Here is a 6,215-nt window from a genome sequence, read left to right on the forward strand (position 1 = left end):
GTCATGTTGGTACCAAACTCTATAATTCTGAATAACCTTCAAGGCAAATCTCCCAGTTCCTCCTATTCAGTGGCACATGAGGAAACATCTGGAATTCATTCTAGTCAACACCTGAAGCTGTGTCACTGGAAAGGCTGTGTAACATGGGTCTGATAAACTTTGCCCAATTCTTTGATTCCTTCATTTTTGGCTTTATATGATAGTAGGATTTAATTGGCAGGAGGTTTGGGCAAAATCCTTTTGCATATCACACCAGACTGTGCAGGGGAACCCCACTGATGACTACCATCAGCTTTCCTCTTCAATCTAGATGTCCCTGGGGAGAGGTGGAAATAATTCATGTAAAAAATCCATATGCTAAACATTATTTATCCCTTACTGGGAATATAGTTGAGTTCTTCCTTCCTCAGATTCTTTCTTTTTCCTTTTGTTCTGTGTTTTCTTGTGTCTATCTGACTACTACACTGACTAATGCAGTGTACTAGACAAGGAGGAATTAATTTGAGTGTGTATTAAATTACCCGGTGTGAGCTTGTCATTGCAATTGGTCACATTTTTTCTTTTTCCGTGTTTCAGCAAAGCCTTATCTCTTAGCTTTCTCCCACAAGCTTCTTTGAGGTGGGGAGGAAAGACATGAAAGAACACTCAATCTGTGCAAAATGAAAAGTGAAAAACTAGACAAACATGCAAAATAAAAAAGAAAAAAAACCCCTCTGAATGTCAACAGAAGGAATTTCCACAGGTTCTGTAACTGCTAGGCTTCCACTGTGTTGTATGGGAGAAATGACCAAGGAAGCACTTCTGGAAGAATGTTGTGACATAACCACATGCAAACCAATATCACTACCGGACTCCATCAATACCAATCTCTTCCGTGGGAGTTATTCCTCTCTATAGAAATAATCAAACTTTCACAGTCCCAGAAAAAGCACAGGTAATTAGGAGGGGTGTGAGAGCCCAGTGACTGTATCTCTCCCTGGGGAATGTAGGAAAACAAGGTTCAAGGTTGTGCTCCAGCATCCATTCAATTATTCGTATACTGTAATAGACACTATTTACCTACTTTAATAGCACTAACAAGAGATCAGATTTAGTCCAAACACCTATTAGCATCATGGTGAGGATACTCCACCACATTGTGAAACAGATGAGGTTTATATTTCGTTTCATTTACTTTCACGAAGGAAGCAAAGCATTGCTTGCCACTAATGTAGCAAAAAACCTGCATCACAGCTGGTGGGTTCCCCTGGCTTAGTTGGTACCTTTTCAATGAGTTCTGGAGTACAGAAGAAAGCCAAGGAGTGTTGCAAATGGACTTTGAAGTCACCTGAAACAGATTCAGCTGCATGGCATCACCTTGTCTCATCTATATCCAGGCAAAACAACCTCAAGAGGAAATATTCTAGACTAAAAGCTCAGGGTCAGGGTGGAAGGACCAAGAGCTTTGTCCTCAGAATTGAAGCTTGTAGAGACTTTGTTACAAATCAGCTTAGTAGAGAAACAATTTTTTGAGGATTACTGAGAGAACAGCTAACAGCAGGATAATTTGATTAGAGACATGGAATTAGATGAAGTGGCTTAAAATAAACTGCTTAGATATTTTAAAACTATGAGTAATAGGAAAGACTGGGAGAATGCTCTGGATAATTTTTTGTTAGATTTTCAAACAAAGCATTCAAGGAGATTTGCTAGCAGTGGAGGCTTCATGGAGGAGGAAGCCAAGAGCAGGACAGAGGTGACAGATCCCAAAGGGCTGATGCAGAAAAGCCTCTCTCATGAGAGAGGGTGCTTGATGGGGCATGGTTTAGGAACTGCCCTATACACATGGGATATTATCTCAGTGTCAACTAGAAAATCTTTTTTCTGGTTTTAATGAGGTATTATGGTTGCTATTGACCTCAAAAACAAACTGAACCACTGGGAAAGCAGACATTATCATCTGCCAGAAGGCTTTGGGAAGCAGAAAAGTCCTTATCATGCTCTATGTTTGGCATAGACTTGCAGCAGTAGCAACACACCAATTCACCAGTGTGTTTAGATACCTTGAGTCTGAGTCAGTAATGGTCCACAATGCCCTCACTTCTTTCTTGAACTGGATCTAAATCCTTCAAAAACCTGAGGCTTGATTCACAGTCTGGGTTTGAAATCAGAAGCCAAGTGGCAAACCCCTGTGTGCATTTACCCATATCAAGCTGTCATGTACAGCTTGGGAGAAAGTATTTCCTGTACAAATTTATTCAAGTAAAAGACAGCTATCATACTGATTTTAGCTTGACTATTCAGTCAGATAAGTCTCATTCACCACAAGTCGGGGATATAGAAAATGTGTCTTTGATCACATGTCTTTGATCCTTTTTTAAGAGTAGAAAGGTGCAGCTACGTTTATCTCTCTAACATCATTAAGCTCTCTAACATCATTAAGCTTTTCCGTGGGCTTTCATTTCACAATTGTGAATGCCACTGAAAACTTACTAGAGATATTAGATAGTTAACCTGTATGTATATCTGTCTGTGTACATATCAGTGATGGATGTGTCCCTTTGCAATCCAATTATACCCACATGGTTTCCTGGGTTTATTCATATGGTAAGAACAAAGCAAAGTTTGAAAGTATATTATGCTGCAACTTAGACTCATTCCTAGGCCAAATACAGGCAGCTAACAAGTTTTTTGGCATATTAGCCCAAACACAGTTTTTGAGTTGCATGAGTTGCAATGCTTGAGCTAACATGAGTGAAAGATGATGTGTTTTAGCCTACTGAGACGGGATCTCCAAGGAATCAGGAACAGTGTTTAAAAGGAATGGATGAGCTTATGCTGCGGATTGGTTTTTTTGCCCCGCAAAATAATCAGGCAAAACCCTGAATGGCCGTGAATGTTGTCATAGCTGTAGTATCTGAGAGGTACAAAAGCTCTTTTTTTTCTCCCCAATGGGATTTCTAGTCCTGAACTCAACCATATCCTTACACAGCCAGTGAGGCACAACATAGTTCGTAGTGCTGCAGTGCAAGGAAGCATGGAAAAACTGCTATTTAGTAGATGGTGTGTGTAGGGACCATCAAGTATGGATGGGACTTCAATCAGGCACTCCTTGTGCAGCTAACTCTAGCTCTCTGTTATACAGAGCCAAACATTATCCCAGGACTGCTTCTGAGCCTGTCTCAGCTGACACTACTTGGCAGATTATAGACCTTTGCCCATCAGCAGATACACACTTCCCTACCTGCACTGCTCTGGGACTTGTTTTGCGATTAAGCCTATTGGCCCAGTCCTTACAGAGGATGACTCCGATCCTTTTGACTTCTTGGGGTTCAAAGACATTCATCATCACTGGGAACTGTACAATGGCTGGCAAGCCCTAGAAGGGGAAATACCAAAGGGGTTATATTTCTCTGTTACATCTGGGCTAATAGCTGTGCATAGTGTCAGGCCAAACACAGTTTTACTGTACAATTATCGACTCAAAACAACACCTAGTTTTCAGAAATCTTCTGCTGTACAGGTGTCAGCTCCCTGCTCCCTCCCTCCACACAGAATTCATCAATCACAATACAGACAACACTTCCACTTGATATTTTATCTTGGAGAAGGAAAAGCTTCACATTTCAAATTCCATGACTAAGAAATTTTATTAGACATTCCAAAGCTGTAACTCCTTGAGGTTACTTCCCATTATATCTAGAATGAGATGGGATGAGGAAAGTTGCTTCTCTGTTATGACCAGTCTCTTCTGTAGGCCTCATTAGGCCTTGGATATGCTAATCTTCATCACAGTTACCAAGTCTAAATGCTTAAAATATTTTCTGACTATAGGCCATGACTCTACAACTGTGCAGACAACACTGCTTTGTACCAGCAACTTTTTATTCTCCCATCCACACTTTAACTTGATCCCATGAGAAAGGTAGCATAAGTCTACAGAGAAATGAAGGACTAGGATATGCTTTTAACAATTTTTAATGCAAGATTTTTTTTTTCTTTTTCTGGAAAGCACCTATTAACCTACTGTTCATTATTGTGCTTAATTTCCCTTACCCTTAGAGCACCAGACACTAGATAACCTGCCTCATGTCCTGAAAATCCAGCGAGAACTTACTCTTCCTTATGAACGGTTTGGAGATTGTTCAATGCCTCTCTCAAAAGTTCAGCAGAATAAATAACATTCTTTCCCTCCATCTTTAGCTTCAGAAATATCCTCATAAGCAGTAAGCAGTAAACATTAGGTCTTTAAGTTATCCTCCAATAAAACTAATAGTGTTAGTACTGCTCTCTCCCATCACTAGCCTGCCTTCACCAACTGCTTTTTCTCTCTGGTCCTCATCCATTGACGAAATACACAGAAGAATTGAGACAGGTATTGTGAGAACCAGTTCACTGGGGAAGAGACTTAGGTTTTCAGAGTAGGTGTAGAAGTTTTGAAGGATTTTTCTATGTACAATTTTATAGGACTGTGCTTGTCCTTTTGCCCGCTTTCTGTTTTTTCCCATCAAAACATCCTATCAACTTGTGAAATGGTTTTCTTGTATCTTGCAGCTGTTGCAAATCTGAAGGGCCTGGTTCCTGTAGGCACAAATAACAATTGGATAGTATTTGTGTACTGTACTCTTGGTTTCAAGTCCCACAAGACCTCACATCTTTAACAGCCTGATATTCCTGAGGAGCAAGTACTTGGTATTCCTGAGGAACTTCTTAAACATCACTAGATGTAGGGCTATACTGTGAGCTTGAAGGGAAGGGATGCCTTATGGTATAACTTCTGAATGGTGCTGGGATCACCAGAACTGGGAATCCCTACAGCTGCTTGGGCCAGAAGAATGATTTTGAATCGGCTGTGGTGTGGAAACTGGAAATAAGGAAACTGAAATCTGCTAAGACTAAACTAATCCAAACTCACAAAGATCATGTTTGATGTATTTAGCAAGATACATATACCCTTATGTCAGGTCTTTCTATACTAATTTCTCTTCATTAATCTCCAGGAAGGTCACAGTATTGCAAGTTTTTCACTGAATTCTTCTGTATAGTACAAATCTGAGAGAATGTAAAACAGGATGAAATATATTTAAAAATTAAGGTTCAGATCTTAGAGACACTTTATGCCTATGGTTAACTAAATGCAATTAACTCTATTGAATGCATGTAAGTATTTGTAAAAATTAGTTGTAGATTTGTAAATTTATAGTCTAATTTATGTACCAGAGTATATCCAGAGTCACTGGTACAACAAATCTATTTTATGTAATTTCACTGAAGCGCAACATGACAGAATCTGTGCTGTTCCTCAAAACAACCAGAGAGAGTCAGAAATCTCTGGAACGTAGTCAGTTGACAGAAGGACTGTCTATGCTATATAACATACTGTGCATGCAGGTGATTCTGCTGGTCTTTTATCCCTTGCTGTGCTGACACCAATGTCTCAATTTTCAGTTTAGGTGAAAGATGAGAGTTCACAGATCAAAACCCTCAGGTCAGTCAGAACTGAAAGGTCAAAAGTTAAGCAAAAGACTAAATGTTCGTAAGTACAGGGAGTCCATACATACCAGATGTCCCAGCTCTGAAATACTCTCTTCCTGTTTAAATTGCATAGAAATACAACTCGGTGCAAATTTGCATTTCTCTCAGATAAGATAACACTCCTTTGAGAGTATGGATACTGTGTCCAGAGTTAGCTGCTCAGAGTCCAAACGTTCTTCCCAAGAGCTTCCAGGGATTTCAATCTGTTCAAACCTGTTGGGAGAACATAGGTATTTCATTAACATTTTCTTATTCTGCTGACAATAAAATACACCCCAGAAAGAAGCTGGTTTTATCCTCAGCTGAGGATTAGGTCATTATCTGGCACATCCCTGAGCTCTGTTACTGCTCAGGTCCGTGGGTTTCATCATTATCTGGGGACATGTTATGACTCATTCCTCACAGGATAACACCAATTTACATACTGCTCTTAGGACCATTACAACCGTAGAGCAGAGCCTGAAGCAGTCCCATGCAGCCTGATAGGTGTGACACACAAAAGTGCAAAAGAGGAATAACCCAGAGAGATCTGCATTTGTCCTGTCTGCCTTGTAGGTAGCAGCCATGAGATGAAGCCTAGACCAGTCTCAAAATCATGACAGTGGGAAATTTCATGAACCCTGAGGAATCACGTGGCTTTTTCTCCTTTTCCTCTTTAGCCAAGTGCTTTGTTCAGTACAGATGGGAAACTTTTCTTAGAA

The sequence above is a fragment of the Colius striatus genome, chromosome Z (assembly GCF_028858725.1).
Source record: "Colius striatus isolate bColStr4 chromosome Z, bColStr4.1.hap1, whole genome shotgun sequence".
NCBI lineage: Eukaryota > Metazoa > Chordata > Aves > Coliiformes > Coliidae > Colius > Colius striatus.